At 34.6% G+C, this 13,124-nt stretch overlaps 1 protein-coding gene across 1 annotated transcript in view; it reads right to left on the minus strand.

Moving 5' to 3' along the window:
- Window positions 1-13,124, minus strand: part of LOC139942107 (myogenesis-regulating glycosidase-like) — a 47,148-nt gene that overhangs the window by 23,162 nt on the left and 10,862 nt on the right. Inside the window, exon 3 of the mRNA XM_071938807.1 lies at window positions 340-625. The gene's annotated coding sequence lies outside the window, so the exon portion shown is untranslated. The remainder of the gene's footprint in view (window positions 1-339; window positions 626-13,124) is intronic.

Below are 13,124 nucleotides of genomic sequence, written 5' to 3' on the forward strand. Positions count from 1 at the left end.
CTTTTAAAACAACCTTTTGATTAATTTTAGATTGAACAAGTCAGTCAATTTTGCAACAAAAATTCTTTCAATATTATGTCACACCGGAAGATCTGTAAATAAAACAGATAGAACAAAACTTTGTGAAGAGATACATGTAGGTACAAACATTGACCATTAACCTTAATTTTTTTTTCTTCAAAACTTGTAAAAAAAACCAAAAAAAAACAGTCATTTGCAAGCATTGTTTACTTTCTAAAATCAAAGGTATTGTTTGGAAGGACTGAGATAAACAACAGATATGCAACATCAGCAAACTTTCAAATATTTTCAAAATTTACAAAAATGATAATAACTTACAGATGGTTATTGTTGAGATACAATGGATTCACATGAACTTCACAGCAGAATGTCTAAGTTGAGCCTTGAACAACAACAGCCCTGACGATGAACTGCTCTTACACAAACTGACTTCATTTACTAGTTGCTGGATTCAGAGTGGAACTGTGCAGCAACCTGACATTAGTGCTGCTCAATTTCCAGCGGGTAGAAAAGCCACCAAAGCACATGTAATTAATCTGCATGGCCACATCACCAGCTGGAATGGGAACGGCCACTACATCACCATCGGTGATTCCATTTTAATCTGTAGGTAGAAAGTGAAAAACACCCAGGAGAACTTTGTCAAAACCACTTAGTAAAAATATCGAAGAATTCGCATACAATTCTGTAAACACGCCATAAAAGGGTTTCAAATGGAATATGTAAAGTCAGCGCAATACAAAGATAGAGATCAAAATAGCTGGCTTTGTGAGCTCTGGATTATCATAAAAGCATCCAACATCTTCATGTAAAATAAACCTTGCCTCGTTCATTAGTAGGGGTATCTTCTTTGTTTTGTTGTGCATTAAAATTCAGAGATGAAAACCACTTATGAGAAGTTTTCTTTAAGCTCATACTATCTAAAAGCATCTAGCACCTTTGAGAGAGCGTTATCTTCTTTGTTTTTTTGTGCACAACTTGTTTCCACACAATGCAGTAAAAAACAGCCGCACTAAATTATCTAAATTTTTAAAAACACTGAAAATTTTAATAGCAGGAAGTACATGTATTCTCAAAGTCGGACTATTCGTGGGAGAATCCTTTCTTATGCTTCTTGTAAAGGAGTTGTTTTAGTTTATTTCATTATTTGTTTCAGACATCCACCTAACACTATGTTTGTAAGAAGGTGTCTTGAAGACAATGAATATGTGTCTCAGCGAGAAGTATTCTCAAAGGCTGGTTAGCTTGGTTTATTCTCTAGAGCATCTTGTCTCCTCAGTGAGTTTTTTCCACAATCTATTTTCCAAGAGACGCAGATAAACCCAGACAATGAAGCAATCTATTGAACACATTTACATGTAAGCTTGGCCCATCTCAAAGTACCCCATTCACAATGTTCCTCTTTAGTTTCATCGGCTTAATTTTGTTATTGACAATTTATATTTTGCATTTTTAGCATGATGTACTTTAAACGGCAGAAATGCACAGAGTAATGTTTTATTGAATTATATAATAATCAAGTATATAAATAGTTGGGAAATTTTCTAAAAATACACATTCTTAAAATGATTATGTTAGACCAAAGATGTGCATATTCATCCTAAGTCTGTAGGCTTGAAAGCTTTTATAAAATAAATTCTTGAAGTATTGTGTGAGTCTCATTGTCTGTTTGTACATTTGAGATGCAATTTAAGTAAAGTGCTCCAAAATACATATGTGGACACCAATTTTAACAGGTTTACTTAAAGCCATTGAACCCTTTCGATAAACAGTATTGTCGAAGGCATCACAATACATCGTGTATCACAACTTCTATATCAAATAACAAACTTGTGAAAATTTAGGCTCAATCGGTCATCGGAGTCAGGAGAAAATAACGGGGAAACCCACCCTTGTATCCGCGCGTTTCGCCGTGTCATGACCTTTGTGTAAAATAAATCCGTAATTCTCGCTATTGAGAATTAATATTGTTTTACTGTTTTTTCGAAAAGTAAAGCATTTCATGGAATAATATTTCAAGAGAAGTCTTTCACCACTACCTTCTGTTAACCCTGTAAGTTATTTGTAAATCTGTGAACTTGTTTTTTTTTTTCTGTACCGAAAGGGTCCAATGGCTTTAATTCTACAATCAGAACAAAACATGTTGTTGTTTTTGTTATTGTTGTTGTTGGGGAAGGTTATGTTATTTGTTCACTTGATTGAACACAAATTTTCCTACATGGATCAACCTATGAACAAGAAACATTGCAAAACACGCTGCTAGTCCAATGAGAAATCTCTCATTGTTCAGCAATCCATTGGTGTTAACATGATAGGCAATTCGCTTGAATTTTTACCTGTTAATTAAAAGGTTAGTTTGAAATAAATGAGTAAAAAAAGAATTGACAATTTGAAAAGCAAAGTTTCAATGCAAAATAGCTGTGCCTCAAGTCTGTAAAAACTGTGTAATTCACACAGGACTGATTCTGTGTAAAAATGCTGTATATTTCTCTGTCTGTGTGTTTCGCACAAGAATGCCTCTGTGTTAAAATGCTATATAATGTTGTCTTTAAATTACTACTTATTTATTTTTTGAAGTTTTTTTGAATCATACCTCATACTATATTGCTTGTTTTAATTTTGACATAAATGTACCACATTGTATTATTGTTTTGTATGACAATATTGAAATAAATGTACTGAGTATATATTTCTTTGTCTGTGTGTTTCGCACAAGAATGCCTCTGTGTTAAAATGCTATATATTTCTCTGTCTGTGTGAAAACAAAAAATTTCTGTTTTTCTTTTTATTTCAGTTTCATGAACTGACACAAACATTTCTTTATTGCTTAATAATTTAGGACTAAAAACATTAAGTACAGTACATTTTCCTAGTTCTAATCATCTAGTATCAACTCTAAGAAACTAGTTGAAAACACTCAGGAATTTTGATGAGTAGTGGTGTTTTAAAAGGTGCTCAACTTTATATATTGTTTTTTCCGTTTGCTATAATTTAGTATGGTGGATGTGTGTTAGTTCGTGGCATCAACAATATGGAGTCCATGTTGAAAATCATTAACTCCTTACGGTAATACGACATTTTACCAACGGCCAATTTGCATAGATTATTGATGCACATAATGAAGCATTTGTGGCTGGTTTCGTGCTAATTTCTTGCTATCCACAAACATTTAAGCAATGTTGTTCTGCTTTAAAGCTGCTCAATGAAATTCCACCCAGGACTGCATATTTTATTGATTCATGACAGTTATTATTTATTGAAAAATGTCTTTGTCAAACAGATTTCTTGTGTGGGAAGATACAAGGTTACATTTTAAAAGATTTAAATGTTTGAAACATTACAAATATTCCACTGGACAATTTTATTGACAAATTGAACATCTATCACTGGTTCAAGGGAGCCTACTTTTATATAATTTATTTATTTAGTTAGTTAGTTCTTGTTTACCCTGGGGAAACCTTTCAGGGGGAACATTGATTTTCAAAAGGTGCCCAGCATTAAAACATCCATTTATATTCCGCTTGTGGGGTTTTGCCGTAGTTTGTAGACTCTTTAAGTGTGCACTTTTTGTACACGATGTATTGTAATACCTACACTACATATCACTTAAATTAAAAAAAAAAGTGCACAATAACCATGTATATGTTCATGTACAAAACTTATCATTATTTCAAGGCCAAGGCACTTAGTGATTAAAATGAAACTAATGTGTAAATTAACTATAATAAACATTAAAATGAAAGAGTATGTTGTTTTTTGTTTTATGGCCTTACCACACCCTTTTTGTGCTAAATTGAGGCAATTTAATCTTACGGTACATTGGACATGTAAAAGTACCTACATTCTTAACATTGCAATTAGTGTATGCAATTATGATTAACTTAAATTGAGTAGATCGTGGGACCATATGATGTCATCATTGTTCATCGCAATAGCGAATGGGTTGAATTTCTAGTTAAAGCATTGGGTTACTTTTTCAAAATGTCCACAGTTTTACATTAAACTTACAGGGTTTGAAGATAATGATAGTAGAAAGTTTCCCTTCAAATATGACTTACTGAGGTGTTTTTGAAAAATGAGTATAACAAAGTCACAAAATTATTTTCGTCTCAGTGAGAAGAAAATTAATTAGCAAATACTGCAATACAGCTGCTAAAAGCAAAAATGTACAGTTTACAAAAACAGTCATTAAAGCCATTGGACACTTTCGGTAAACAGTATTGTCCAAAGGCCCACACTTCGTGTATCACAACTAACCCTAAAAATAACAAACCTGTGAAAATTTAGGCTCAATCGATCATCGGAGTTGGGAGAAAATAACGGGGAAAACCCATCCTTGTTGCCGCACAATTCGCCGTGTCATGACATGTGTTTAAAATAAATAATGTTTTCTCGAAAAGTAAAGCATTTCATGGAATAATATTTCAAGAGAAGTCTTTCAACATTACCTTCTGTAAACCCTGTAAGTGATTTGTAAATCTGTGAACATTTTTCTTCTTTCTGTGTCGAAAGTGTATAATGGCTTTAAAGGCAATGCACACTGACAAATGGTAATTACTCAAAATAATTATCAGCATAAAACCTCAATTGGTAACGAGTAATGGGGAGAGGTTGATAGTAAAAAACATTGTGAGAAACGGCTCCCTCTGAAGTGACATAATTTTCGAGAAAGAAGTAATTTTCCACGAATTTGACCTCAAGTTTAGAATTTGAGGTCTCAAAATCAAGCATCTAAAAGCACACAAATTTGTGTGACAAGGGTGTTTTTTCTTTCATAGTTATCTTGCAACTCCGACGACCAATGGAGCTCAAATTTTCACAGGTTTGTTATTTTATGCATATGTTGATATACATCAAGTGAGAAGACTGTTGTTTGACAATTACCAATACTGTCCACTGTCTTTAAAACTATTACATAAAAATAATAAAATATCAGATTGGACATACAATATGTCCATTGTCTGTAGATTGTTATTTCTGCATCACAGGGCAAGTCCAATCAGTGTTCGTTTGACAACCACTAGTCAATGTTCCATGGTTACATGCATGATACATGTACATCCTAGGTACCAGGCAAAATGGCTCTGAATGGTCCACAATAGTCAACTACAGTCCCTCGCTCAAATTTGTTCAAGGTTGAAGGTCAAATTGCATAATACTAACCCCAACCTAGCTGCCCCAACCTCGTTCCCAGGGGTAATCAATCGCACCATGCCATGTTTTTCCAGCATGTGCTGCTCCCTAATAACCCCCTGGCATTGGTTAATTGAAATGTGCCAGTATATGCACATTCTAATTAGGCCTGCGATCCACTCTACATGTGTGCTTAAGTATGGCAGCCAGCAAAAAAGGCATCAAGTCAAAGACTACTGGTCCCCTTTCACTCTTCTTTGATTTTGTGATGTCTAACATCATCCAATTTTAATAGAAAATAAAAAACATTCAAGTTTATTTACCGATCACAAAAACTGTATGCAGTTCAGGGTGACTGTATAAATGATTCATTCGAAATGGAATCGCATGACTTTTGATTCCTGTACATTTTGAACGCCGCATACAAAAACATCCTATTTAGGGCCATACAAGAGTTTTAAACAAGCATGGGCGAAAAGCAGTCTCTGTTTGGGTGCCACATCCCTGCCACGGATTAGTGATGAGAGGTATCGATACGACGCTGCCCATGGTAGCGAGGCTGTACTAACCCTAACAACTCTAATTCCCTAAAAACCCTAACAGTCACTTACAGCAGCTTGACAAAAATGCTAAACTTTACATGAGTTTCTAAAAAACAGGGACTTTTATCTGTGGTGCAGACACATCACTTCATGAAAATGGTCCAGAAACACGTAGGAAGGAAATTCCATTACAGAACTCGGAAAGCACTTGGAATAATAATGAACAGTGGTTCTTCATCAAACTCACAATTGTATTGACTTGAATAACAGGACTCTGAAGGCCAAGGCCAGTGATCTTAGCATCGAGCCAGTAAACTCAAGACTAGACAAGTCTAGTGTTTTCATTTTTATAGTACCTGGTAATACTTCACTGTGTGTAAATGAGCTTAAATACATGACCAAATTATGTTGAAATGTTGACTCCGAGTCTGATAAATGTTAATCTTAAAGTACACTTACAAAAGAGACAAAGTCTTCTCAGTGTGTGCATGTCCAAGTAAAAACATACTGGAGTGAAAGTTTGATCTTATTATGATTCTGGTCTTGTACACATATTTCTGGTTCAGTTAAAACTGAAGAGCAACCCCGCTCGTGATTTCCCATAACATTCAAGCCATGCTCAATCTCACTACAATCTTTACATCTCACATTTCATTTCCTGTCTGCATCACTTTCTCTTCCTGATAACACACAGAACAGCATTTTTTTCCTCATCTTTTTTTCTTCTTACATGTTTTTTTTAAAGGGTGGAGTGCATAAAGTGTACCAGAGGGTAATAGTTGTAAATGACAAGACGTTGTCAAGTTCCTTTAAGGATGCTTCCTCAGCCCATCTTACCTCTCCCCGGTAACCACTTGAACATCCCTTGAACATCCCTAATGTTCTTGCTCTTTAAATACACACGCACTGTATGCATTAGAGGTCTCCCTGGGGAGAAACTAGACTGATGGAATGTTGTCTTTAAGCGGGATTGTACACACAACGACGACGTAGGGGTAAAAACTGAGATTGTATTCTTTAAGACTGATGCGATTATCTGTTTGCCATATTGCTGCTAATTACAGTCAAACTGACCTCCTCAACACCAGGGCCCAACTTAATAGAGCCGCTTAAGGCAAACAATTTTGCTAATTGTTTTTTTTTGCTGCGCACAAATTAGCAGGATACCAGTCAAAGATGTGCAAGTGACATGGTGTTTTGACTGGTAACCTTATTCTGGTAAACAACATTTTGTTGTGCCTAGCTGCTTTTTGTGCACAATTCAATGGCTGAAAACTTAAAATCTTATATTTGGTTGAGATTGGACACCTTTAGTAACTGTCAAAGACCAGTCTTCTCACTTGGTGTATCTCAACACTATGCATATAATAACAAACTTGTGAAAATTTGATCTAATTGGTTGTCAAAGTTCGTCTTCATCATCATCAATCGTCATAGGCTGCTGCCCAGTGATGCAACAACCGCCCACCTCTCCTTGGTTGTGTGGCTGGTGCAGGAGTGATTTTACCTCGCTGTAGGACAGCCGCAGTTAGTTCAGCCATGCCAAGGCCACTAAAAGTTGCAAGATAATTAATCATTGAAGAAAAAACACCCTTGTCACACAAAGTTGTGTGCTTTCAGATGCTTGATTTCAGGACCTCAAAATCTAATTCTGGGAAATCTCAAAATCAAATTCAAATGTTTTAGTGGAAAATTACTTCTTTCTCCAAAACTATTACTTCATAGGGAGCCGTTTCTCACAATGTTTTATACTATCAACAGCTCTACATTGATCGTTACCAAGTAAGTTTTTATGCTAATAGTTATTTTGAGCAATTACAAGTGTCCAATGCTAATAGTTATTTTGAGCAATTACAAGTGTCCAATGCTAATAGTTATTTTGAGCAATTACAAGTGTCAAATGCTAATAGTTATTTGGAGCAATTACAAGTGTCCAATGCTAATAGTTATTTTGAGCAATTACAAGTGTCCAATGCTAATAGTTATTTTGAGCAATTACAAGTGTCCAATGCTAATAGTTATTTTGAGCAATTACAAGTGTCAAATGCTAATAGTTATTTGGAGCAATTACAAGTGTCAAATGCTAATAGTTATTTTGAGCAATTACAAGTGTCAAATGCTAATAGTTATTTGGAGCAATTACAAGTGTCCAATGCTAATAGTTATTTTGAGCTATTACAAGTGTCCAATGCTAATAGTTATTTTGAGCAATTACAAGTGTCAAATGCTAATAGTTATTTGGAGCAATTACAAGTGTCCAATGCTAATAGTTATTTTGAGCAATTACAAGTGTCCAATGCTAATAGTTATTTTGAGCAATTACAAGTGTCCAATGCTAATAGTTATTTTGAGCAATTACAAGTGTCAAATGCTAATAGTTATTTGGAGCAATTACAAGTGTCCAATGCTAATAGTTATTTGGAGCAATTACAAGTGTCAAATGCTAATAGTTATTTGGAGCAATTACAAGTGTCCAATGCTAATAGTTATTTTGAGCAATTACAAGTGTCCAATGCTAATAGTTATTTTGAGCAATTACAAGTGTCCAATGCTAATAGTTATTTTGAGCAATTACAAGTGTCCAATGCTAATAGTTATTTTGAGCTATTACAAGTGTCCAATGTCTTTAATAGCACTCTGCACTCATACTACAAATAGAAGCTTATTGCTAGGATTTCAGACAATGTCTTACTCTATTGATGAAAGATATCACTTGTTCATTCATGACCTTTTGAAGCAGAAACCTGGTCGACTTTGAGATTGACAGAGATTGAGATTTAAAACCAACGTGCTTCATTCAACATCCCAAAAAGATCACAGAAAGGTCAAAGATGTTATCAAGAAGATCTAAGAACTAAAATAAAGATGAGCAATTGAGCATCAAACTACAAAGTCAAGTAGGTGAGAGAATGACAGCCTGGGAATTTCATCTTTAAAAGGACAAGGCCTTTTTCATTTTGAAAAGGGCACTTCCATTAAAAAATCTTAAAGTCTTGGAACTTTTGAAGGGGCACCACGGCCAGGACCAGGGGCAACAGCTAGGCCTTTACATGCTGCTACACTCCGCCAATGGTCTGCCATTCTAGGAGTCAAATTGCATGTGAGACAACATGCGAGTCAAACAACATGCTCATTGCCACAAATTGCTAAACTAAATGATTTTTTTTCTTTTTTTCGGTGAGGTTCACGGAAGCACCATATGTGTAAAGCTTTTTTGAGTAATGTTGGTTCTCAGAAGAATTGATGGTTGACATCTCAATTATATTATCAGTATGCTCTGATTGTCTTCAGGAGAAATTGTACCCACAAATATTTGTATTTCCATTTGCAAGAATGTTTGTAAATTATTTTTAAAAAGATTTTTACAAGATTTGTTTTGATTTAAAAAAAAGCCTTCATTCTACTTGTTTTCTCATTTCATATTATGACTTGCACAATCTGATGTTTTGCCACAAGTACCTCCAGGCTTAAAATATCAAGGAGCAACCACGTCAATGACCTGGTGTGCTCCTTGAAATTATCCTGTAGAAATTTAAATTTCCTTTCTCAGGGGTGACAATCACAGATGAAAAACTGCCTCCCCCTTTCAAGACTGTGAAGTAGCACGCCACGTAGCTTACAATTCTATCAAACCGAAGAAAAAACAAGGGTTGCCTCTCCCAAAGGAAACGATCTTTCAAAGAAAAGAAAAGATAAGGAAAAGGTGGAAATTATAGATAAAAGAGGAAGCCTGAGACTAAGACCTGAGATTGGTCCAGATATACACCCTAGAGTAACAGATTTAAGCCCCACAAGGCTTCTCCAAGTTAATCACCGACCAAAACTTGACCCGAGCCTTTTTTGTATTGCGCGTTTTTACTTTATTTTTCTTCTTCTAGATATTCACCTGAGAGTGAAGGGTTTAAGCCCCGAAAGGATTCTTCAAGGAAGATTCTTTTCCAGTTCTTTTGAGATGGAGAGAATGAAGTTAATCACCGACTGAGACATGACCTGTGCTTTTTGTTTTGCGCATTTTTATTTAAAAAAAATTCTAGGCAGAAGTCAACCAAAAATGCTGAAATTGAGGAATAATGAGATTTACCGGAGGGCTACTGTCAGACACTTTACAGACTAAGGAGGAAGACCTCTTGGGATAATTATTTTCAAAAGATTTGATGAAGAAGACAAGAAAGTATTTCTCAAGAGATACAGTCAAGGAACAAACAAACTTTTGGTTCAGCTGAAAACAAAGATCTAACGATATTATTCTTCAAAACAGAACACACATTTTGTGACAGGGTGCACCAATGAGGGACAAACAGACATGGAAAATCTGAATGTAGGACTATTTTTAGTACTGTTTGTTGTTGACAGTTAAGGTTTCATTAGTTGTTTTTCCCTTCAATATTCTCTAAGGTAGTGCAGGGGAAGTGATTGTATGAAGAGTGAAGAGCCCTAGAGGATTTTTTAATAGTTTTTTAAAAAGGGAACTCAAAAATATAAAAATCAAATTATTTTTAATTTTGTATTTCCTGGAAATTTATTTTGATCAATGAAGTGGTTAAAAACAAAAGTCAGATTATTGATTTTGTAGAAATGAATCATATTACAGCTCCAAGGTCAATTCAGTTTTGCAATTCACTCATTTTCCATTAGACAGAAAATAACAATACATGTCTAGAACCACATGTTAAATATGGTGCAAAACAATATCTTTCAGAACAAAGTTTGAAACAAGATCATTGAATGTCAACAATAAGAAAGGGTATGTACATTCTACACAAGAATATTTCATTCAGCAAAACCTCAAATTCAACCCAGTATTTATAGCATCAAGATGTTTTCATGTGGTTTATATTGATAAAAAAAAATTCCCTGTACAAAATAGAATAGATTTTTAAACACCATTCTAACGCCGCCGAGTAGAAGCCTGTACTTATTTCCTTCTTCGATAAGGATTTTATATCTTTTGGAAAATAATTGCATCACACAACTTAATTTGACCATATAGGCAGAGCCCTCTTTAGTTTTCCTTCCTCCAAGATTCAAGTATGATATTTGGCCCTTGGGAAAACAGTAGGAATATTTTCATAATTACAAGGGCGTAGCTAGATGAACACGAAGTGTAAGCTTTAATAGACAAAGGTTATTAAGTCATAATTAATTTGATTTCAGAAGGGCAAATATTCAGACAAAGAAATCAGACTTAAGTATGAAGAACACCATGCCTCAGCATTTTCACTTGCTGTACAAAAACTCATCTGCAATATTGCTCCGTATACTTCTGCCAACATCCCCCGAACAAGGCCTCTAGAATACAAGCTGACCTTTGACCTTAAAATCAATGGAAATCATGACTCATCCCAAGGAGGACGCTTCAGACAGGAATAATCTAGTCCTAGATGTGTAGGAACAAAACAAGTATGGAATGTAAATCAACATAATAATAATAATTAACCATTCTTCTATAGCGCATAACACATAGAAATCAAACATGTCCCTAAGCGCTCTTGAGAAAAACACAAAGAATACAAAGACAACATGTACTGGGTAACAAACAAAATGGATGAATTAAATGTTAAATAAGTGCGTCTTTAAAGCAATCTTAAACTTAATAGTGGAGTCAATGTTTTTTATGTGTTCCGGGAGATTGTTCCATAAGGTTGAGGCAGTGTGAACGAAGCTGCGTTCACCATATTATTTGGTCATCAGTGGTGGAATAACAAACAACTTTTTCTTATTAGAACGAAGATTTCTAGAAGGTGTGTACAATGTTAACAGCTCGGTCAAATAAGGAGGCGCAAAATCATAAAAACATTCATATGCTAACAACAATATTTTGAATGAAATGCGAGAGTGAATAGGTAGCCAGTGTAAGTCTCTTAGAATAACAGACACAGATTCATGTTTCCTAACACGATAAATAAGACGAGCTGCAGAGGTCTGCACAACCTGCATCTTTTACACTTGACGAGCTGAAATCCCAGAAAGGAGGCTATTGCAAAAATCAAGATAACACACCACAAAAGCATGAATCAAGCGTTCTATAAGATTGCAAATTTTCCCAATTTTGTGAAGTGCAAAAGATGCTGATCTGCATTTCTGTTAAACAAAACTGTTCATAGTGAAATTATCATCAAATATTGCACCCAAATTACGACACTTCCTGACAAAATTAATCAACAGCTTTAATGAGTATTTACTCACGCTTAAAGTTTGGGTTTTTAACATGTGACCCTTAAAGACATGTAAACTAATAAATTGTTGATTTGCGGAGAAACGTTTATTTTAAGATTGTCAGCTGATAGGTTGTGAGTCAGGTAAAATTAAAAGTTTTTAATTTAAGTCAAAATTTTGAACACAGAAAAATTCAAAGAATTAACACATTTTTGAAACTGGACAATTACTTGATATCCAGATATAACAAAAAATCAAAATACATGTAGCTTGTCTGATCTCTCGCCTGTACAGCCCTAGAAACTCGTTACAGCTAACCTTACTCTGTCAAATCGTATTCTCAGTGAAGCAACAATTAACTCATCCAAATCGTATCCTTTGTCACTTTGTATCAAACACCTTTTACTGACAGGAACTAACTAATACCCTGTAGAGGCCCTTCCTCAAAACCTCAAGATCTTGAATTTCTTCATTTGAATCTGATGCAGACAAGGGGGGTATCGGATCCCATTGAGAGACGACTCGTTCATTGTCACATACTTATCACCTTCATGTAATCAATCCCAGAACCGGATGATTCCTTAAAGCAAAGACGAGGCACGGATGGCTCACAGATTTATTTCTCTTTAAATATTTCATTTTCTTTTACTATGGCAATTTTTTTCACCATTCAAGTGGAAAATTAGAAAAACAGTTTTTTAGAATTAAGTTGAAGATGTCATTATTTTAAAGATATGATTTCATTTCCATTTTGAATGAGAGATTCTAATACATTGTAAACAGTATTGGTCTATTTGATTTCATGAGAGTTTTACTAGCAATTATGATCATTCAGCAACAAAACAATTAGTTTTGTATTACTTTATTAAATTAATTTATAATACAACAAAAGTTAGATTTAAAATTTGTTTTAATGAACAGCAATTACAACAGTTTTTGTTTTCTCTGCTTCCTTTAAATGCATTTCAACAACTGTTTTTGAAACAATATTTTTACTTTAAGTCAACCAAAAAATTAAGAAAAAATGAGCTCTGGCTTAGCAGGAAAACACCTTTTAAGACCCTGGACACTATTGGTTATTGTCAAAGACCAGTCTTCTTATTGGTGTATCTCAACATATTTATCAAATAACAAACCTGTGACAATCTGAGCTAAATTGGTCATCGAAGTTGCAAAATAATAATGAAAGAAAAAAACACCCTTGTCACACGAAGTTGAGTGCTTTCTGATGCTTGATTTTGAGACCCAAAGTTCTAAATCTGATGCCTCGAA

The sequence above is a fragment of the Asterias amurensis genome, chromosome 9 (assembly GCF_032118995.1).
Source record: "Asterias amurensis chromosome 9, ASM3211899v1".
NCBI classification, from domain to species: Eukaryota; Metazoa; Echinodermata; class Asteroidea; order Forcipulatida; family Asteriidae; genus Asterias; species Asterias amurensis.